The sequence below is a fragment of the Ambystoma mexicanum genome, chromosome 14, assembly GCF_040938575.1.
Source record: "Ambystoma mexicanum isolate Mex_15411 chromosome 14, UKY_AmexF1_1, whole genome shotgun sequence".
Taxonomy (NCBI): Eukaryota; Metazoa; Chordata; class Amphibia; order Caudata; family Ambystomatidae; genus Ambystoma; species Ambystoma mexicanum.
Window position 1 is genome coordinate 75929802 of NC_090940.1, and position 23876 is coordinate 75953677.

The window sequence follows — 23876 nt, forward strand, 5'->3', positions numbered from 1 at the left end:
CTGAAGAAGGCAAGCACAGACAGGTAGAGATGGGAAAGAGGAGAGAAATGATACATTGAATAATGAGGCGGGGCTGCAGGAGGCAAGCACAGACAGGTAGAGATCAGAAAGAGGAGAGAAAGGATACATTGAATAATGAGGCATGGCTGCACGAGGCAAGCACAGACAGGTAGAGATCAGAAAGAGGAGAGAAAGGATACATTGAATAATAAGGCAGGGCTGCAGAAGGCAAGCACAGACAGGTAGAGATCGGAAAGAGGAGAGAAAGGATACATTGAATAATGAGGCGGGGCTGCAGAAGGCAAGCACAGACAGGTAGTGATCGGAAAGAGGAGAGAAAGGATACATTGAATAATGAGGCGAGCCTGCAGAAGGCAAGCACAGACAAGTAGAGATCAGAAAAAGGAGAGAAAAGATACATTGAATAATGAGGCGGGGCAGGAGAAGGCAAACACAGAAAGGTAGAGATGGGAAAGAGGAGAGAAAGGATACATTGAATAATGAGGCGGGCCTGCAGGAGGCAAGCACAGACAGGTAGAGATCGGAAAGAGGAGAGAAAGGATACATTGAATAATGAGGCGGGGCTGCAGGGGGCAAGCACAGACAGGTAGAGATCGGAAAGAGGAGAGAAAGAATACATTGAATATTGAGGCGGTGCTGCAGGAGGCAAGCACAGACAGTTAGAGATCCAAAAGAGGAGAGAAAGGATACATTGAATAATGAGGCGGTCTGCAGGAGGCAAGCACAGACAGATAGAGATCGGAAAGAGGAGAGAAAGGATACATTGAATAATGAGGCGGGGCTGCAGGAGGCAAGCACAGACAGGTAGAGATCATAAAGAGGAGAGAAAGGATACATTGAATAATGAGGCGGGGCTGCAGAAGGCAAGCACAGACAGGTAAAGATCGGAAAGAGGAGAGAAAGGATACATTGAATAATGAGGTGTGGCTGCAGAAGGTAAGCACAGACAGGTAATGATGGGAAAGAGGAGAGAAAGGATACGTTGAATAATGAGGCAGGGGCCAAGCACTGACAGGTAGAGATCGGAAAGAGGAGAGAAGGTATACATTGAATAATGAGACGGTGCTGCAGAAGGCAAGCACAGACAGGTAGAGATCGGAAAGAGGAGAGAAAGGATACATTAAATAATGAGGCGGGGCTGCAGAATGCAAGCACAGACAGGTAGAGATGGGAAAGAGGAGAGAAAGGATACATTGAATAATGAGGCGGGCTGCAGAAGGCAAGCACAGACAGGTAGAGATGGGAAAGAGGAGAGAAAGGTTACATTGAATAATGAGGCGGGGCTGCAGGAGGCAAGCACAGACAGGTAGAGATCGGAAAGAGGAGAGAAAGGATACATTGAATAATGAGGCGGGGCTGCAGGAGGCAAGCACAGACAGGTAGAGATCGGAAAGAGGAGAGAAAGGATCCATTGAATAATGAGGCGGGACTGCAGGAGGCAAGCACAGACAGGTAGAGATCGGAAAGAGGAGAGAAATGATACATTGAATAATGAGGTGGGGCTGCAGAAGGTAAGCACAGACAGGTAATGATGAGAAAGAGGAGAGAAAGGATACATTGAATAATGAGGCAGGGCTGCAGGGGGCAAGCACAGACAGGCAGAGATCGGAAAGAGGAGAGAAAGGATACATTGAATAATGAGGCGGTGCTGCAGAAGGCAAGCACAGACAGGTAGAGATCGGAAAGAGGAGAGAAAGGATACATTGAATAATGAGGCAGACTGCAGAAGGCAAGCACAGACAGGTAGAGATCGGAAAGAGGAGAGAAAGGATACATTGAATAATGAGGTTGGGCTGCACGAGGCAAGCACAGACAGGTAGAGATGGGAAAGAGGAGAGAAAGGATACATTGAATAATGAAGCGGTGCTGCAGAAGGTAAGCACAGACAGGTAGAGATCGAAAGAGGAGAGAAAGGATACATTGAATAATGAGGTGTGGCTGCAGAAGGCAAGCACAGACAGGTAGAGATCTGAAAGAGGAGAGAAAGGATACATTGAATAATGAGGCACGGATGCAGGAAGGCAAGCACAGACAGGTAGAGATCGGAAAGAGGTGAGAAAGAATACATTGAGTAATGAGGCGGGGCTGCAGAAGGCAAGCACAGACAGGTAGAGATCGGAAAGAGGAGAGAAAGGATACATTGAGTAATGAGGCGGGGCTGCAGAAGGCAAGCACAGACAGGTAGAGATCGGAAAGAGGAGAGAAAGGATACATTGAGTAATGAGGCAGGGCTGCAGAATGCAAGCACAGACAGGTAGAGATGCGAAAGAGGAGAGAAAGGATACATTGAATAATGAGGCGGGCTGCAGAAGGTAAGCACAGACAGGTAGAGATGGGAAAGAGGAGAGAAAGGATACATTGAATAATAAGACGGGGCTGCAGGAGGCAAGCACAGACAGGTAGAGATCGGAAAGAGGAGAGAAAGGATACATTGAATAATGAGGCGGTCTGCACGAGGCAAGCACAGACAGATAGAGATCGGAAAGAGGAGAGAAAGGATACTTTGAATAATGAGGCGGGGCTGCAGGAGGCAAGCACAGACAGGTAGAGATCGGAAAGAGGAGAGAAAAGATACATTGAATAATGAGGCGGGGCTGCAGAAGGCAAGCACAGACAGGTAAAGATCGGAAAGAGGAGAGAAAGGATACATTGAATAATGAGGTGTGGCTGCAGAAGGTAAGCACAGACAGGTAATGATGGGAAAGAGGAGAGAAACGATACGTTGAATAATGAGGCAGGGGCCAAGCACTGACAGGTAGAGATCGGAAAGAGGAGAGAAGGTATACATTGAATAATGAGGCGGTGCTGCAGAAGGCAAGCACAGACAGGTAGAGATCGGAAAGAGGAGAGAAAGGATACATTAAATAATGAGGCGGGGCTGCAGAATGCAAGCACACACAGGTAGAGATGGGAAAGAGGAGAGAAAGGATACATTGAATAATGAGGCGGGCTGCAGAAGGCAAGCACAGACAGGTAGAGATGGGAAAGAGGAGAGAAATGTTACATTGAATAATGAGGCGGGGCTGCAGGAGGCAAGCACAGACAGGTAGAGATCGGAAAGAGGAGAGAAAGGATACATTGAATAATGAGGCGGGGCTGCAGGAGGCAAGCACAGACAGGTATAGATCGGAAAGAGGAGAGAAAGGATCCATTGAATTATGAGGCGGGACTGCAGGAGGCAAGCACAGACAGGTAGAGATCGGAAAGAGGAGAGAAATGATACATTGAATAATGAGGTGGGGCTGCAGAAGGTAAGCACAGACAGGTAATGATGAGAAAGAGGAGAGAAAGGATACATTGAAGAATGAGGCAGGGCTGCAGGGGGCAAGCACAGACAGGCAGAGATCGGAAAGAGGAGAGAAAGGATACATTGAATAATGAGGCGGTGCTGCAGAAGGCAAGCACAGACAGGTAGAGATCGGAAAGAGGAGAGAAAGGATACATTGAATAATGAGGCAGGCTGCAGAAGGCAAGCACAGACAGGTAGAGATCGGAAAGAGGAGAGAAAGGATACATTGAATAATGAGGCAGGTTGCAGAAGGCAAGCACAGACAGGTATAGATCGGAAAGAGGAGAGAAAGGAAACATTGAATAATGAGGCAGGCCTGCAGAAGGCAAGCACAGATAGGTAATGATCGGAAAGAGGAGAGAAAGGATACATTGAATAATGAGGCAGGGCTGCAGGGGGCAAGCACAGACAGGTAGAGATCGGAAAGAGGAGAGAAATGATACATTGAATAATGAGGCGGGGCTGCAGAAGGTAAGCACAGACAGGTAGAGATCGTAAAGAGGAGAGAAAGGATACATTGAATAATGAGGTGGGGCTGCAGAAGGCAAGTACAGACAGGTAGAGATCGGAAAGAGGAGAGAAAGGATACAGTGAATAATGAGGTGGGGCTGCAGAAGGCAAGCACAGACAGGTAGAGATGGGAAAGAGGAGAGAAAGGATACATTGAATAATGAGGCGGTGCTGCAGAAGGCAAGCACAGACAGGTAGAGATGGGAAAGAGGAGAAAAATGATACATTGAATAATGAGGCGGGGCTGCAGGAGGCAAGCACAGACAGGTAGAGATCGGAAAGAGGAGCGAAAGGATACATTGAATAATGAGGCGTGGCTGCAGGAGGCAAGCACAGACAGGTAGAGATCGGAAAGAGGAGAGAAAGGATACATTGAATAATGAGGCGTGGCTGCAGAAGGCAAGCACAGACAGGTAGAGATCGGAAAGAGGAGAGAAAGGATAATAATGAGGCGGGGCTGCAGGAGGCAAGCACAGAAAGGTAGTGATCGGAAAGAGGAGAGAAAGGATACATTGAATAATGAGGCGTGGCTGCAGGAGGCAAGCACAGACAGGTAGAGATCGGAGAAAGAGGAGAGAAAGGATACATTAAATAATGAGGCGGGGCTGCAGAAGGCAAGCACAGAAAGGTAGAGATCAGAAAGAGGAGAGAAAGGCTACATTGAATAATGAGCCGGGGCTGAAGAAGTCAAGTGCAGACAGGTAGAGGTCGGAAAGAGGAGAGAAAGGATACATTGAATAATGAGGTGGGGCTGCAGAAGGCAAGCACAGACAGGTAGAGATCGGAAAGAGGAGAGAAAGGATACATTGAATAATGAGGCAGGTTGCAGAAGGCAAGCACAGACAGGTAGAGATCGGAAAGAGGAGAGAAAGGAAACATTGAATAATGAGGCAGGCCTGCAGAAGGCAAGCACAGACAGGTAATGATGGGAAAGAGGAGAGAAAGGATACATTGAATAATGAGGCAGGGCTGCAGGGGGCAAGCACAGACAGGTAGAGATCGGAAAGAGGAGAGAAATGATACATTGAATAATGAGGCGGGGCTGCAGAAGGTAAGCACACACAGGTAGAGATCGTAAAGAGGAGAGAAAGGATACATTGAATAATGAGGTGGGGCTGCAGAAGGCAAGCACAGACAGGTAGAGATGGGAAAGAGGAGAGAAAGGATACAGTGAATAATGAGCTGGGGCTGCAGAAGGCAAGCACAGACAGGTAGAGATGGGAAAGAGGAGAGAAAGGATACATTGAATAATGAGGCGGTGCTGAAGAAGGCAAGCACAGACAGGTAGAGATGGGAAAGAGGAGAGAAATGATACATTGAATAATGAGGCGGGGCTGCAGGAGGCAAGCACAGACAGGTAGAGATCGGAAAGAGGAGAGAAAGGATACATTGAATAATGAGGCGTGGCTGCACGAGGCAAGCACAGACAGGTAGAGATCGGAAAGAGGAGAGAAAGGATACATTGAATAATGAGGCGTGGCTGCAGAAGGCAAGCACAGACAGGTAGAGATCGGAAAGAGGAGAGAAAGGATACATTGAATAATGAGGCGGGGCTGCAGGAGGCAAGCACAGACAGGTAGTGATCGGAAAGAGGAGAGAAAGGATACATTGAATAATGAGGCGTGGCTGCAGGAGGCAAGCACAGACAGGTAGAGATCGGAGAAAGAGGAGAGAAAGGATACATTAAATAATGAGGCGGGGCTGCAGAAGGCAAGCACAGACAGGTAGAGATCGGAGAGAGGAGAGAAAGGATACATTGAATAATGAGCCGGGGCTGCAGAAGTCAAGTGCAGACAGGTAGAGGTCGGAAAGAGGAGAGAAAGGATACATTGAATAATGATTCGTGGCTGCAGAAGGTAAGCACAGACAGGTAGAGATCGGAAAGAGGAGAGAAAGGATACATTGAATAATGAGGTGGGGCTGCAGAAGACAAGCACAGACAGGTAGAGATCAGAAAGAGGAGAGAAAGGATACATTGAATAATGAGGCGGGGCTGCAGGAGGCAAGCACAGACAGGTAGAGATCGGAAAGAGGAGAGAAAGGATACATTGAATAATGTGGCGGGGCTGCAGAAGGCAAGCACAGACAGGTAGTGATCGGAAAGAGGAGAGAAAGGATACATTGAATAATGAGGCGAGCCTGCAGAAGGCAAGCACAGACAAGTAGAGATCAGAAAAAGGAGAGAAAGGATACATTGAATAATGAGGCGGGGCAGGAGAAGGCAAACACAGAAAGGTAGAGATCGGAAAGAGGAGAGAAAAGATACATTGAATAATGAGGCGGGGCTGCAGAAGGTAAGCACAGACAGGTAGAGATGGGAAAGAGGAGAGAAAGGATACATTGAATAATGAGGCGGGCCTGTAGGAGGCAAGCACAGACAGGTAGTGATCGGAAAGAGGAGAGAAAGGATACATTGAATAATGAGGCGGGGCTGCAGGGGGCAAGCACAGACAGGTAGTGATCGGAAAAAGGAGAGAAAGGATACATTGAATAATGAGGCGGGGCAGGAGAAGGCAAACACAGAAAGGTAGAGATCGGAAAGAGGAGAGAAAAGATACATTGAATAATGAGGCGGGGCTGCAGAAGGTAAGCACAGACAGGTAGAGATGGGAAAGAGGAGAGAAAGGATACATTGAATAATGAGGCGGGCCTGCAGGAGGCAAGCACAGACAGGTAGTGATCGGAAAGAGGAGAGAAAGGATACATTGAATAATGAGGCGGGGCTGCAGGGGGCAAGCACAGACAGGTAGTGATCGGAAAGAGGAGAGAAAGGATACATTGAATAATGAGGCGTGGCTGCAGGAGGCAAGCACAGACAGGTAGAGATCGGAGAAAGAGGAGAGAAAGGATACATTAAATAATGAGGCAGGGGTGCAGAAGGCAAGCACAGACAGGTAGAGATCGGAGAGAGGAGAGAAAGGATACATTGAATAATGAGCCGGGGCTGCAGAAGTCAAGTGCAGACAGGTAGAGGTCGGAAAGAGGAGAGAAAGGATACATTGAATAATGATTCGTGGCTGCAGAAGGTAAGCACAGACAGGTGGAGATCGGAAAGAGGAGAGAAAGGATACATTGAATAATGAGGTGGGGCTGCAGAAGACAAGCACAGACAGGTAGAGATCAGAAAGAGGAGAGAAAGGATACATTGAATAATGAGGCGGGGCTGCAGGAGGCAAGCACAGACAGGTAGAGATCAGAAAGAGGAGAGAAAGGATACATTGAATAATAAGGCAGGGCTGCAGAAGGCAAGCACAGACAGGTAGAGATCGGAAAGAGGAGAGAAAGGATACATTGAATAATGAGGCGGGGCTGCAGAAGGCAAGCACAGACAGGTAGTGATCGGAAAGAGGAGAGAAAGGATACATTGAATAATGAGGCGAGCCTGCAGAAGGCAAGCACAGACAAGTACAGATCAGAAAAAGGAGAGAAAGGATACATTGAATAATGAGGCGGGGCAGGAGAAGGCAAACACAGAAAGGTAGAGATTGGAAAGAGGAGAGAAAAGATACATTGAATAATGAGGCGGGGCTGCAGAAGGTAAGCACAGACAGGTAGAGATGGGAAAGAGGAGAGAAAGGATACATTGAATAATGAGGCGGGCCTGCAGGAGGCAAGCACAGACAGGTAGAGATCGGAAAGAGGAGAGAAAGGATACATTGAATAATGAGGCGGGGCTGCAGGGGGCAAGCACAGACAAGTAGAGATCGGAAAGAGGAGAGAAAGAATACATTGAATATTGAGGCGGAGCTGCAGGAGGCAAGCACAGACAGTTAGAGATCCAAAAGAGGAGAGAAAGGATACATTGAATAATGAGGCGGGACTGCAGTAGGCAAGCACAGACAGGTAGAGATCTGAAAGAGGAGAGAAAGGATACATTGAATAATGAGGCGCGGATGCAGGAGGGCAAGCACAGACAGGTAGAGATCGGAAAGAGGTGAGAAAGAATACATTGAGTAATGAGGCGGGGCTGCAGAAGGTAAGCACAGACAGGTAGAGATCAGAAAGAGGAGAGAAAGGATACATTGAGTAATGCGGCGGGGCTGCAGAAGGCAAGCACAGACAGGTAGAGATCGGAAAGAGGAGAGAAAGGATACATTGAGTAATGAGGCAGGACTGCAGAATGCAAGCACAGACAGGTAGAGATGCGAAAGAGGAGAGAAAGGATACATTGAATAATGAGGCAGGGCTGCAGGGGGCAAGCACAGACAGGCAGAGATCGGAAAGAGGAGAGAAAGGATACATTGAATAATGAGGCGGTGCTGCAGAAGGCAAGCACAGACAGGTAGAGATCGGAAAGAGGAGAGAAAGGATACATTGAATAATGAGGCAGACTGCAGAAGGCAAGCACAGACAGGTAGAGATCGGAAAGAGGAGAGAAAGGATACATTGAATAATGAGGTTGGGCTGCATGAGGCAAGCACAGACAGGTAGAGATGGGAAAGAGGAGAGAAAGGATACATTGAATAATGAAGCGGTGCTGCAGAAGGTAAGCACAGACAGGTAGAGATCGAAAGAGGAGAGAAAGGATACATTGAATAATGAGGTGTGGCTGCAGAAGGCAAGCACAGACAGGTAGAGATCGGAAAGAGGAGAGAAAGGATACATTGAATAATGAGGTGGGGCTGCAGAAGGCACGCACAGACAGGTAGAGATCGGAAAGAGGAGAGAAAGGATACATTGAATAATGAGGCAGGTTGCAGAAGGCAAGCACAGACAGGTAGAGATCGGAAAGAGGAGAGAAAGGAAACATTGAATAATGAGGCAGGCCGGCAGAAGGCAAGCACAGACAGGTAATGATGGGAAAGAGGAGAGAAAGGATACATTGAATAATGAGGCAGGGCTTCAGGGGGCAAGCACAGACAGGTAGAGATCGGAAAGAGGAGAGAAATGATACATTGAATAATGAGGCGGGGCTGCAGAAGGTAAGCACAGACAGGTAGAGATCGTAAAGAGGAGAGAAAGGATACATTGAATAATGAGGTGGGGCTGCAGAAGGCAAGCACAGACAGGTAGAGATCGGAAAGAGGATTGAAAGGATACAGTGAATAATGAGGTGGGGCTGCAGAAGGCACGCACAGACAGGTAGAGATGGGAAAGAGGAGAGAAAGGATACATTGAATAATGAGGCGGTGCTGAAGAAGGCAAGCACAGACAGGTAGAGATGGGAAAGAGGAGAGAAATGATACATTGAATAATGAGGCGGGGCTGCAGGAGGCAAGCACAGACAGGTAGAGATCAGAAAGAGGAGAGAAAGGATACATTGAATAATGAGGCGTGGCTGCACGAGGCAAGCACAGACAGGTAGAGATCAGAAAGAGGAGAGAAAGGATACATTGAATAATAAGGCAGGGCTGCAGAAGGCAAGCACAGACAGGTAGAGATCGGAAAGAGGAGAGAAAGGATACATTGAATAATGAGGCGGGGCTGCAGAAGGCAAGCACAGACAGGTAGTGATCGGAAAGAGGATAGAAAGGATACATTGAATAATAAGGCGAGCCTGCAGAAGGCAAGCACAGACAAGTAGAGATCAGAAAAAGGAGAGAAAAGATACATTGAATAATGAGGCGGGGCAGGAGAAGGCAAACACAGAAAGGTAGATATGGGAAAGAGGAGAGAAAGGATACATTGAATAATGAGGCGGGCCTGCAGGAGGCAAGCACAGACAGGTAGAGATCGGAAAGAGGAGAGAAAGGATACATTGAATAATGAGGCGGGGCTGCAGGGGGCAAGCACAGACAGGTAGAGATCGGAAAGAGGAGAGAAAGAATACATTGAATATTGAGGCGGTGCTGCAGGAGGCAAGCACAGACAGTTAGAGATCCAAAAGAGGAGAGAAAGGATACATTGAATAATGAGGCGGGGCTGCAGGAGGCAAGCACAGACAGGTAGAGATCTGAAAGAGGAGAGAAAGGATACATTGAATAATGAGGTGCGGATGCAGGAGGGCAAGCACAGACAGGTAGAGATCGGAAAGAGGTGAGAAAGAATACATTGAGTAATGAGGCGGGGCTGCAGAAGGCAAGCACAGACAGGTAGAGATCAGAAAGAGGAGAGAAAGGATACATTGAGTAATGAGGCGGGGCTGCAGAAGGCAAGCACAGACAGGTAGAGATCGGAAAGAGGAGAGAAAGGATACATTGAGTAATGAGGCAGGACTGCAGAATGCAAGCACAGACAGGTAGAGATGCGAAAGAGGAGAGAAAGGTTACATTGAATAATGAGGCGGGCTGCAGAAGGTAAGCACAGACAGGTAGAGATGGGAAAGAGGAGAGAAAGGATACATTGAATAATAAGGCGGGGCTGCAGGAGGCAAGCACAGACAGGTAGAGATCGGAAAGAGGAGAGAAAGGATACATTGAATAATGAGGCGGTCTGCAGGAGGCAAGCACAGACAGATAGAGATCGGAAAGAGGAGAGAAAGGATACATTGAATAATGAGGCGGGGCTGCAGGAGGCAAGCACAGACAGGTAGAGATCATAAAGAGGAGAGAAAGGATACATTGAATAATGAGGCGGGGCTGGAGAAGGCAAGCACAGACAGGTAAAGATCGGAAAGAGGAGAGAAAGGATACATTGAATAATGAGGTGTGGCTGCAGAAGGTAAGCACAGACAGGTAATGATGGGAAAGAGGAGAGAAAGGATACGTTGAATAATGAGGCAGGGGCCAAGCACTGACAGGTAGAGATCGGAAAGAGGAGAGAAGGTATACATTGAATAATGAGACGGTGCTGCAGAAGGCAAGCACAGACAGGTAGAGATCGGAAAGAGGAGAGAAAGGATACATTAAATAATGAGGCGGGGCTGCAGAATGCAAGCACAGACAGGTAGAGATGGGAAAGAGGAGAGAAAGGATACATTGAATAATGAGGCGGGCTGCAGAAGGCAAGCACAGACAGGTAGAGATGGGAAAGAGGAGAGAAAGGTTACATTGAATAATGAGGCGGGGCTGCAGGAGGCAAGCACAGACAGGTAGAGATCGGAAAGAGGAGAGAAAGGATACATTGAATAATGAGGCGGGGCTGCAGGAGGCAAGCACAGACAGGTAGAGATCGGAAAGAGGAGAGAAAGGATCCATTGAATAATGAGGCGGGACTGCAGGAGGCAAGCACAGACAGGTAGAGATCAGAAAGAGGAGAGAAATGATACATTGAATAATGAGGTGGGGCTGCAGAAGGTAAGCACAGACAGGTAATGATTAGAAAGAGGAGAGAAAGGATACATTGAATAATGAGGCGGTGCTGCAGAAGGCAAGCACAGACAGGTAGAGATCGGAAAGAGGAGAGAAAGGATACATTGAATAATGAGGCAGACTGCAGAAGGCAAGCACAGACAGGTAGAGATCGGAAAAAGGAGAGAAAGGATACATTGAATAATGAGGTTGGGCTGCACGAGGCAAGCACAGACAGGTAGAGATGGGAAAGAGGAGAGAAAGGATACATTGAATAATGAAGCGGTGCTGCAGAAGGCAAGCACAGACAGGTAGAGATCGGAAAGAGGAGAGAAAGGATACATTGAATAATGAGGTGTGGCTGCAGAAGGCAAGCACAGACAGGTAGAGATCTGAAAGAGGAGAGAAAGGATACATTGAATAATGAGGCGCGGATGCAGTAAGGCAAACACAGACAGGTAGAGATCGGAAAGAGGTGAGAAAGAATACATTGAGTAATGAGGCGGGGCTGCAGAAGGCAAGCACAGACAGGTAGAGATAGGAAAGAGGAGAGAAAGGATACATTGAGTAATGAGGCGGGGCTGCAGAAGGCAAGCACAGACAGGTAGAGATCGGAAAGAGGAGAGAAAGGATACATTGAGTAATGAGGCAGGGCTGCAGAATGCAAGCACAGACAGGTAGAGATGCGAAAGAGGAGAGAAAGGATACATTGAATAATGAGGCGGGCTGCAGAAGGTAAGCACAGACAGGTAGAGATGGGAAAGAGGAGAGAAAGGATACATTGAATAATAAGGCGGGGCTGCAGGAGGCAAGCACAGACAGGTAGAGATCGGAAAGAGGAGAGAAAGGATACATTGAATAATGAGGCGGGGCTGCAGAAGGCAAGCACAGACAGGTAGTGATCGGAAAGAGGAGAGAAAGGATACATTGAATAATGAGGCGAGCCTGCAGAAGGCAAGCACAGACAAGTAGAGATCAGAAAAAGGAGAGAAAGGATACATTGAATAATGAGGCGGGGCAGGAGTAGGCAAACACAGAAAGGTGGAGATCGGAAAGAGGAGAGAAAAGATACATTGAATAATGAGGCGGGGCTGCAGAAGGTAAGCACAGACAGGTAGAGATGGGAAAGAGGAGAGAAAGGATACATTGAATAATGAGGCGGGCCTGCAGGAGGCAAGCACAGACAGGTAGTGATCGGAAAGAGGAGAGAAAGGATACATTGAATAATGAGGCGGGGCTGCAGGGGGCAAGCACAGACAGGTAGTGATCGGAAAGAGGAGAGAAAGGATACATTGAATAATGAGGCGGGGCTGCAGGGGGCAAGCACAGACAGGTAGTGATCGGAAAGAGGAGAGAAAGGATACATTGAATAATGAGGCGTGGCTGCAGGAGGCAAGCACAGACAGGTAGAGATCGGAGAAAGAGGAGAGAAAGGATACATTAAATAATGAGCCGGGGCTGCAGAAGTCAAGTGCAGACAGGTAGAGGTCGGAAAGAGGAGAGAAAGGATACATTGAATAATGATTCGTGGCTGCAGAAGGTAAGCACAGACAGGTGGAGATCGGAAAGAGGAGAGAAAGGATACATTGAATAATGAGGTGGGGCTGCAGAAGACAAGCACAGACAGGTAGAGATCAGAAAGAGGAGAGAAAGGATACATTGAATAATGAGGCGGGGCTGCAGGAGGCAAGCACAGACAGGTAGAGATCAGAAAGAGGAGAGAAAGGATACATTGAATAATAAGGCAGGGCTGCAGAAGGCAAGCACAGACAGGTAGAGATCGGAAAGAGGAGAGAAAGGATACATTGAATAATGAGGCGGGGCTGCAGAAGGCAAGCACAGACAGGTAGTGATCGGAAAGAGGAGAGAAAGGATACATTGAATAATGAGGCGAGCCTGCAGAAGGCAAGCACAGACAAGTAGAGATCAGAAAAAGGAGAGAAAGGATACATTGAATAATGAGGCGGGGCAGGAGAAGGCAAACACAGAAAGGTAGAAATCGGAAAGAGGAGAGAAAAGATACATTGAATAATGAGGCGGGGCTGCAGAAGGTAAGCACAGACAGGTAGAGATGGGAAAGAGGAGAGAAAGGATACATTGAATAATGAGGCGGGCCTGCAGGAGGCAAGCACAGACAAGTAGAGATCGGAAAGAGGAGAGAAAGAATACATTGACTATTGAGGCGGTGCTGCAGGAGGCAAGCACAGACAGTTAGAGATCCAAAAGAGGAGAGAAAGGATACATTGAATAATGAGGCGGGACTGCAGTAGGCAAGCACAGACAGGTAGAGATCTGAAAGAGGAGAGAAAGGATACATTGAATAATGAGGCGCGGATGCAGGAGGGCAAGCACAGACAGGTAGAGATCAGAAAGAGGTGAGAAAGAATACATTGAGTAATGAGGCGGGGCTGCAGAAGGCAAGCACAGACAGGTAGAGATCAGAAAGAGGAGAGAAAGGATACATTGAGTAATGCGGCGGGGCTGCAGAAGGCAAGCACAGACAGGTAGAGATCGGAAAGAGGAGAGAAAGGATACATTGAGTAATGAGGCAGGACTGCAGAATGCAAGCACAGACAGGTAGAGATGCGAAAGAGGAGAGAAAGGATACATTGAATAATGAGGCAGGGCTGCAGGGGGCAAGCATAGACAGGCAGAGATCGGAAAGAGGAGAGAAAGGATACATTGAATAATGAGGCGGTGCTGCAGAAGACAAGCACAGACAGGTAGAGATCGGAAAGAGGAGAGAAAGGATACATTGAATAATGAGGCAGACTGCAGAAGGCAAGCACAGACAGGTAGAGATCGGAAAGAGGAGAGAAAGGATACATTGAATAATGAGGTTGGGCTGCATGAGGCAAGCACAGACAGGTAGAGATGGGAAAGAGGAGAGAAAGGATACATTGAATAATGAAGCGGTGCTGCAGAAGGTAAGCACAGACAGGTAGAGATCGAAAGAGGAGAGAAAGGATACATTGAATAATGAGGTGTGGCTGCAGAAGGCAAGCACAGACAGGTAGAGATCGGAAAGAGGAGAGAAAGGATACATTGAATAATGAGGTGGGGCTGCAGAAGGCACGCACAGACAGGTAGAGATCGGAAAGAGGAGAGAAAGGATACATTGAATAATGAGGCAGGTTGCAGAAGGCAAGCACAGACAGGTAGAGATCGGAAAGAGGAGAGAAAGGAAACATTGAATAATGAGGCAGGCCGGCAGAAGGCAAGCACAGACAGGTAATGATGGGAAAGAGGAGAGAAAGGATACATTGAATAATGAGGCAGGGCTTCAGGGGGCAAGCACAGACAGGTAGAGATCGGAAAGAAGAGAGAAATGATACATTGAATAATGAGGCGGGGCTGCAGAAGGTAAGCACAGACAGGTAGAGATCGTAAAGAGGAGAGAAAGGATACATTGAATAATGAGGTGGGGCTGCAGAAGGCAAGCACAGACAGGTAGAGATCGGAAAGAGGAGAGAAAGGATACAGTGAATAATGAGGTGGGGCTGCAGAAGGCAAGCACAGACAGGTAGAGATGGGAAAGAGGAGAGAAAGGATACATTGAATAATGAGGCGGTGCTGAAGAAGGCAAGCACAGACAGGTAGAGATCGGAAAGAGGAGAGAAAGGATACATTGAATAATGAGGCAGACTGCAGAAGGCAAGCACAGACAGGTAGAGATCGGAAAAAGGAGAGAAAGGATACATTGAATAATGAGGTTGGGCTGCACGAGGCAAGCACAGACAGGTAGAGATGGGAAAGAGGAGAGAAAGGATACATTGAATAATGAAGCGGTGCTGCAGAAGGCAAGCACAGACAGGTAGAGATCGGAAAGAGGAGAGAAAGGATACATTGAATAATGAGGTGTGGCTGCAGAAGGCAAGCACAGACAGGTAGAGATCTGAAAGAGGAGAGAAAGGATACATTGAATAATGAGGCGCGGATGCAGTAAGGCAAACACAGACAGGTAGAGATCGGAAAGAGGTGAGAAAGAATACATTGAGTAATGAGGCGGGGCTGCAGAAGGCAAGCACAGACAGGTAGAGATAGGAAAGAGGAGAGAAAGGATACATTGAGTAATGAGGCGGGGCTGCAGAAGGCAAGCACAGACAGGTAGAGATCGGAAAGAGGAGAGAAAGGATACATTGAGTAATGAGGCAGGGCTGCAGAATGCAAGCACAGACAGGTAGAGATGCGAAAGAGGAGAGAAAGGATACATTGAATAATGAGGCGGGCTGCAGAAGGTAAGCACAGACAGGTAGAGATGGGAAAGAGGAGAGAAAGGATACATTGAATAATAAGGCGGGGCTGCAGGAGGCAAGCACAGACAGGTAGAGATCGGAAAGAGGAGAGAAAGGATACATTGAATAATGAGGCGGGGCTGCAGAAGGCAAGCACAGACAGGTAGTGATCGGAAAGAGGAGAGAAAGGATACATTGAATAATGAGGCGAGCCTGCAGAAGGCAAGCACAGACAAGTAGAGATCAGAAAAAGGAGAGAAAGGATACATTGAATAATGAGGCGGGGCAGGAGTAGGCAAACACAGAAAGGTGGAGATCGGAAAGAGGAGAGAAAAGATACATTGAATAATGAGGCGGGGCTGCAGAAGGTAAGCACAGACAGGTAGAGATGGGAAAGAGGAGAGAAAGGATACATTGAATAATGAGGCGGGCCTGCAGGAGGCAAGCACAGACAGGTAGTGATCGGAAAGAGGAGAGAAAGGATACATTGAATAATGAGGCGGGGCTGCAGGGGGCAAGCACAGACAGGTAGTGATCGGAAAGAGGAGAGAAAGGATACATTGAATAATGAGGCGGGGCTGCAGGGGGCAAGCACAGACAGGTAGTGATCGGAAAGAGGAGAGAAAGGATACATTGAATAATGAGGCGTGGCTGCAGGAGGCAAGCACAGACAGGTAGAGATCGGAGAAAGAGGAGAGAAAGGATACATTAAATAATGAGCCGGGGCTGCAGAAGTCAAGTGCAGACAGGTAGAGGTCGGAAAGAGGAGAGAAAGGATACATTGAATAATGATTCGTGGCTGCAGAAGGTAAGCACAGACAGGTGGAGATCGGAAAGAGGAGAGAAAGGATACATTGAATAATGAGGTGGGGCTGCAGAAGACAAGCACAGACAGGTAGAGATCAGAAAGAGGAGAGAAAGGATACATTGAATAATGAGGCGGGGCTGCAGGAGGCAAGCACAGACAGGTAGAGATCAGAAAGAGGAGAGAAAGGATACATTGAATAATAAGGCAGGGCTGCAGAAGGCAAGCACAGACAGGTAGAGATCGGAAAGAGGAGAGAAAGGATACATTGAATAATGAGGCGGGGCTGCAGAAGGCAAGCACAGACAGGTAGTGATCGGAAAGAGGAGAGAAAGGATACATTGAATAATGAGGCGAGCCTGCAGAAGGCAAGCACAGACAAGTAGAGATCAGAAAAAGGAGAGAAAGGATACATTGAATAATGAGGCGGGGCAGGAGAAGGCAAACACAGAAAGGTAGAAATCGGAAAGAGGAGAGAAAAGATACATTGAATAATGAGGCGGGGCTGCAGAAGGTAAGCACAGACAGGTAGAGATGGGAAAGAGGAGAGAAAGGATACATTGAATAATGAGGCGGGCCTGCAGGAGGCAAGCACAGACAAGTAGAGATCGGAAAGAGGAGAGAAAGAATACATTGACTATTGAGGCGGTGCTGCAGGAGGCAAGCACAGACAGTTAGAGATCCAAAAGAGGAGAGAAAGGATACATTGAATAATGAGGCGGGACTGCAGTAGGCAAGCACAGACAGGTAGAGATCTGAAAGAGGAGAGAAAGGATACATTGAATAATGAGGTGCGGATGCAGGAGGGCAAGCACAGACAGGTAGAGATCGGAAAGAGGTGAGAAAGAATACATTGAGTAATGAGGCGGGGCTGCAGAAGGCAAGCACAGACAGGTAGAGATCAGAAAGAGGAGAGAAAGGATACATTGAGTAATGCGGCGGGGCTGCAGAAGGCAAGCACAGACAGGTAGAGATCGGAAAGAGGAGAGAAAGGATACATTGAGTAATGAGGCAGGACTGCAGAATGCAAGCACAGACAGGTAGAGATGCGAAAGAGGAGAGAAAGGATACATTGAATAATGAGGCAGGGCTGCAGGGGGCAAGCACAGACAGGCAGAGATCGGAAAGAGGAGAGAAAGGATACATTGAATAATGAGGCGGTGCTGCAGAAGACAAGCACAGACAGGTAGAGATCGGAAAGAGGAGAGAAAGGATACATTGAATAATGAGGCAGACTGCAGAAGGCAAGCACAGACAGGTAGAGATCGGAAAGAGGAGAGAAAGGATACATTGAATAATGAGGTTGGGCTGCATGAGGCAAGCACAGACAGGTAGAGATGGGAAAGAGGAGAGAAAGGATACATTGAATAATGAAGCGGTGCTGCAGAAGGTAAGCACAGACAGGTAGAGATCGAAAGAGGAGAGAAAGGATACATTGAATAATGAGGTGTGGCTGCAGAAGGCAAGCACAGACAGGTAGAGATCGGAAAGAGGAGAGAAAGGATACATTGAATAATGAGGTGGGGCTGCAGAAGGCACGCACAGACAGGTAGAGATCGGAAAGAGGAGAGAAAGGATACATTGAATAATGAGGCAGGTTGCAGAAGGCAAGCACAGACAGGTAGAGATCGGAAAGAGGAGAGAAAGGAAACATTGAATAATGAGGCAGGCCGGCAGAAGGCAAGCACAGACAGGTAATGATGGGAAAGAGGAGAGAAAGGATACATTGAATAATGAGGCAGGGCTTCAGGGGGCAAGCACAGACAGGTAGAGATCGGAAAGAAGAGAGAAATGATACATTGAATAATGAGGCGGGGCTGCAGAAGGTAAGCACAGACAGGTAGAGATCGTAAAGAGGAGAGAAAGGATACATTGAATAATGAGGTGGGGCTGCAGAAGGCAAGCACAGACAGGTAGAGATCGGAAAGAGGAGAGAAAGGATACAGTGAATAATGAGGTGGGGCTGCAGAAGGCAAGCACAGACAGGTAGAGATGGGAAAGAGGAGAGAAAGGATACATTGAATAATGAGGCGGTGCTGAAGAAGGCAAGCACAGACAGGTAGAGATGGGAAAGAGGAGAGAAATGATACATTGAATAATGAGGCGGGGCTGCAGGAGGCAAGCACAGACAGGTAGAGATCAGAAAGAGGAGAGAAAGGATACATTTAATAATGAGGCGTGGCTGCACGAGGCAAGCACAGACAGGTAGAGATCAGAAAGAGGAGAGAAAGGATACATTGAATAATAAGGCAGGGCTGCAGAAGGCAAGCACAGACAGGTAGAGATCGGAAAGAGGAGAGAAAGGATACATTGAATAATGAGGCGGGGCTGCAGAAGGCAAGCACAGACAGGTAGTGATCGGAAAGAGGATAGAAAGGATACATTGAATAATGAGGCGAGCCTGCAGAAGGCAAGCACAGACAAGTAGAGATCAGAAAAAGGAGAGAAAAGATACATTGAATAATGAGGCGGGGCAGGAGAAGGCAAACACAGAAAGGTAGAGATGGGAAAGAGGAGAGAAAGGATACATTGAATAATGAGGCGGGCCTGCAGGAGGCAAGCACAGACAGGTAGAGATCGGAAAGAGGAGAGAAAGGATACATTGAATAATGAGGCGGGGCTGCAGGGGACAAGCACAGACAGGTAGAGATCGGAAAGAGGAGAGAAAGAATACATTGAATATTGAGGCGGTGCTGCAGGAGGCAAGCACAGACAGTTAGAGATCCAAAAGAGGAGAGAAAGGATACATTGAATAATGAGGCGGGGCTGCAGGAGGCAAGCACAGACAGGTAGAGATCTGAAAGAGGAGAGAAAGGATACATTGAATAATGAGGTGCGGATGCAGGAGGGCAAGCACAGACAGGTAGAGATCGGAAAGAGGTGAGAAAGAATACATTGAGTAATGAGGCGGGGCTGCAGAAGGCAAGCACAGACAGGTAGAGATCAGAAAGAGGAGAGAAAGGATACATTGAGTAATGAGGCGGGGCTGCAGAAGGCAAGCACAGACAGGTAGAGATCGGAAAGAGGAGAGAAAGGATACATTGAGTAATGAGGCAGGACTGCAGAATGCAAGCACAGACAGGTAGAGATGCGAAAGAGGAGAGAAAGGATACATTGAATAATGAGGCGGTCTGCAGGAGGCAAGCACAGACAGATAGAGATCGGAAAGAGCAGAGTAAGGATACATTGAATAATGAGGCGGGGCTGCAGGAGGCAAGCACAGACAGGTAGAGATCATAAAGAGGAGAGAAAGGATACATTGAATAATGAGGCGGGGCTGGAGAAGGCAAGCACAGACAGGTAAAGATCGGAAAGAGGAGAGAAAGGATACATTGAATAATGAGGTGTGGCTGCAGAAGGTAAGCACAGACAGGTAGAGATGGGAAAGAGGAGAGAAAGGATACATTGAATAATAAGGCGGGGCTGCAGGAGGCAAGCACAGACAGGTAGAGATCGGAAAGAGGAGAGAAAGGATACATTGAATAATGAGGCGGTCTGCAGGAGGCAAGCACAGACAGATAGAGATCGGAAAGAGGAGAGTAAGGATACATTGAATAATGAGGCGGGGCTGCAGGAGGCAAGCACAGACAGGTAGAGATCATAAAGAGGAGAGAAAGGATACATTGAATAATGAGGCGGGGCTGGAGAAGGCAAGCACAGACAGGTAAAGAACGGAAAGAGGAGAGAAAGGATACATTGAATAATGAGGTGTGGCTGCAGAAGGTAAGCACAGACAGGTAGAGATGGGAAAGAGGAGAGAAAGGATACATTGAATAATAAGGCGGGGCTGCAGGAGGCAAGCACAGACAGGTAGAGATCGGAAAGAGGAGAGAAAGGATACATTGAATAATGAGGCGGTCTGCAGGAGGCAAGCACAGACAGATAGAGATCGGAAAGAGGAGAGTAAGGATACATTGAATAATGAGGCGGGGCTGCAGGAGGCAAGCACAGACAGGTAGAGATCATAAAGAGGAGAGAAAGGATACATTGAATAATGAGGCGGGGCTGGAGAAGGCAAGCACAGACAGGTAAAGATCGGAAAGAGGAGAGAAAGGATACATTGAATAATGAGGTGTGGCTGCAGAAGGTAAGCACAGACAGGTAATGATGGGAAAGAGGAGAGAAAGGATACGTTGAATAATGAGGCAGGGGCCAAGCACTGACAGGTAGAGATCGGAAAGAGGAGAGAAGGTATACATTGAATAATGAGACGGTGCTGCAGAAGGCAAGCACAGACAGGTAGAGATCGGAAAGAGGAGAGAAAGGATACATTAAATAATGAGGCGGGGCTGCAGAATGCAAGCACAGACAGGTAGAGATGGGAAAGAGGAGAGAAAGGATACATTGAATAATGAGGCGGGCTGCAGAAGGCAAGCACAGACAGGTAGAGATGGGAAAGAGGAGAGAAAGGTTACATTGAATAATGAGGCGGGGCTGCAGGAGGCAAGCACAGACAGGTAGAGATCGGAAAGAGGAGAGAAAGGATACATTGAATAATGAGGCGGGGCTGCAGGAGGCAAGCACAGACAGGTAGAGATTGGAAAGAGGAGAGAAAGGATCCATTGAATAATGAGGCGGGACTGCAGGAGGCAAGCACAGACAGGTAGAGATCGGAAAGAGGAGAGAAATGATACATTGAATAATGAGGTGGGGCTGCAGAAGGTAAGCACAGACAGGTAATGATGAGAAAGAGGAGAGAAAGGATACATTGAATAATGAGGCAGGGCTGCAGGGGGCAAGCACAGACAGGCAGAGATCGGAAAGAGGAGAGAAAGGATACATTGAATAATGAGGCGGTGCTGCAGAAGGCAAGCACAGACAGGTAGAGATCGGAAAGAGGAGAGAAAGGATACATTGAAGAATGAGGTTGGGCTGCACGAGGCAAGCACAGACAGGTAGAGATGGGAAAGAGGAGAGAAAGGATACATTGAATAATGAAGCGGTGCTGCAGAAGGTAAGCACAGACAGGTAGAGATCGAAAGAGGAGAGAAAGGATACATTGAATAATGAGGTGTGGCTGCAGAAGGCAAGCACAGACAGGTAGAGATCTGAAAGAGGAGAGAAAGGATACATTGAATAATGAGGCGCGGATGCAGGAAGGTAAGCACAGACAGGTAGAGATCGGAAAGAGGTGAGAAAGAATACATTGAGTAATGAGGCGGGGCTGCAGAAGGCAAGCACAGACAGGTAGAGATCGGAAAGAGGAGAGAAAGGATACATTGAGTAATGAGGCGGGGCTGCAGAAGGCAAGCACAGACAGGTAGAGATCGGAAAGAGGAGAGAAAGGATACATTGAGTAATGAGGCAGGGCTGCAGAATGCAAGCACAGACAGGTAGAGATGCGAAAGAGGAGATAAAGGATACATTGAATAATGAGGCGGGCTGCAGAAGGTAAGCACAGACAGGTAGAGATGGGAAAGAGGAGAGAAAGGATACATTGAATAATAAGGCGGGGCTGCAGGAGGCAAGCACAGACAGGTAGAGATCGGAAAGAGGAGAGAAAGGATACATTGAATAATGAGGCGGTCTGCAGGAGGCAAGCACAGACAGATAGAGATCGGAAAGAGGAGAGAAAGGATACTTTGAATAATGAGGCGGGGCTGCAGGAGGCAAGCACAGACAGGTAGAGATCGGAAAGAGGAGAGAAAAGATACATTGAATAATGAGGCAGGGCTGCAGAATGCAAGCACAGACAGGTAGAGATGCGAAAGAGGAGAGAAAGGATACATTGAATAATGAGGCGGGCTGCAGAAGGTAAGCACAGACAGGTAGAGATGGGAAAGAGGAGAGAAAGGATACATTGAATAATAAGGCGGGGCTGCAGGAGGCAAGCACAGACAGGTAGAGATCGGAAAGAGGAGAGAAAGGATACATTGAATAATGAGGCGGTCTGCAGGAGGCAAGCACAGACAGATAGAGATCGGAAAGAGGAGAGAAAGGATACTTTGAATAATGAGGCGGGGCTGCAGGAGGCAAGCACAGACAGGTAGAGATCGGAAAGAGGAGAGAAAAGATACATTGAATAATGAGGCGGGGCTGCAGAAGGCAAGCACAGACAGGTAAAGATCGGAAAGAGGAGAGAAAGGATACATTGAATAATGAGGTGTGGCTGCAGAAGGTAAGCACAGACAGGTAATGATGGGAAAGAGGAGAGAAAGGATACGTTGAATAATGAGGCAGGGGCCAAGCACTGACAGGTAGAGATCGGAAAGAGGAGAGAAGGTATACATTGAATAATGAGGCGGTGCTGCAGAAGGCAAGCACAGACAGGTAGAGATCGGAAAGAGGAGAGAAAGGATACATTAAATAATGAGGCGGAGCTGCAGAATGCAAGCACACACAGGTAGAGATGGGAAAGAGGAGAGAAAGGATACATTGAATAATGAGGCGGGCTGCAGAAGGCAAGCACAGACAGGTAGAGATGGGAAAGAGGAGAGAAAGGTTACATTGAATAATGAGGCGGGGCTGCAGGAGGCAAGCACAGACAGGTAGAGATCGGAAAGAGGAGAGAAAGGATACATTGAATAATGAGGCGGGGCTGCAGGAGGCAAGCACAGACAGGTAGAGATCGGAAAGAGGAGAGAAAGGATCCATTGAATAATGAGGCGGGACTGCAGGAGGCAAGCACAGACAGGTAGAGATCGGAAAGAGGAGAGAAATGATACATTGAATAATGAGGTGGGGCTGCAGAAGGTAAGCACAGACAGGTAATGATGAGAAAGAGGAGAGAAAGGATACATTGAAGAATGAGGCAGGGCTGCAGGGGGCAAGCACAGACAGGCAGAGATCGGAAAGAGGAGAGAAAGGATACATTGAATAATGAGGCGGTGCTGCAGAAGGCAAGCACAGACAGGTAGAGATTGGAAAGAGGAGAGAAAGGATACATTGAATAATGAGGCAGACTGCAGAAGGCAAGCACAGACAGGTAGAGATCGGAAAGAGGAGAGAAAGGATACATTGAATAATGAGGCAGGTTGCAGAAGGCAAGCACAGACAGGTATAGATCGGAAAGAGGAGAGAAAGGAAACATTGAATAATGAGGCAGGCCTGCAGAAGGCAAGCACAGATAGGTAATGATCGGAAAGAGGAGAGAAAGGATACATTGAATAATGAGGCAGGGCTGCAGGGGGCAAGCACAGACAGGTAGAGATTGTAAAGAGGAGAGAAATGATACATTGAATAATGAGGCGGGGCTGCAGAAGGTAAGCACAGACAGGTAGAGATCGTAAAGAGGAGAGAAAGGATACATTGAATAATGAGGTGGGGCTGCAGAAGGCAAGTACAGACAGGTAGAGATCGGAAAGAGGAGAGAAAGGATACAGTGAATAATGAGGTGGGGCTGCAGAAGGCAAGCACAGACAGGTAGAGATGGGAAAGAGGAGAGAAAGGATACATTGAATAATGAGGCGGTGCTGCAGAAGGCAAGCACAGACAGGTAGAGATGGGAAAGAGGAGAGAAATGATACATTGAATAATGAGGCGGGGCTGCAGGAGGCAAGCACAGACAGGTAGAGATCGGAAAGAGGAGAGAAAGGATACATTGAATAATGAGGCGTGGCTGCAGGAGGCAAGCACAGACAGGTAGAGATCGGAAAGAGGAGAGAAAGGATACATTGAATAATGAGGCGTGGCTGCAGAAGGCAAGCACAGACAGGTAGAGATCGGAAAGAGGAGAGAAAGGATACATTGAATAATGAGGCGGGGCTGCAGGAGGCAAGCACAGAAAGGTAGTGATCGGAAAGAGGAGAGAAAGGATACATTGAATAATGAGGCGTGGCTGCAGGAGGCAAGCACAGACAGGTAGAGATCGGAGAAAGAGGAGAGAAAGGAAACATTAAATAATGAGG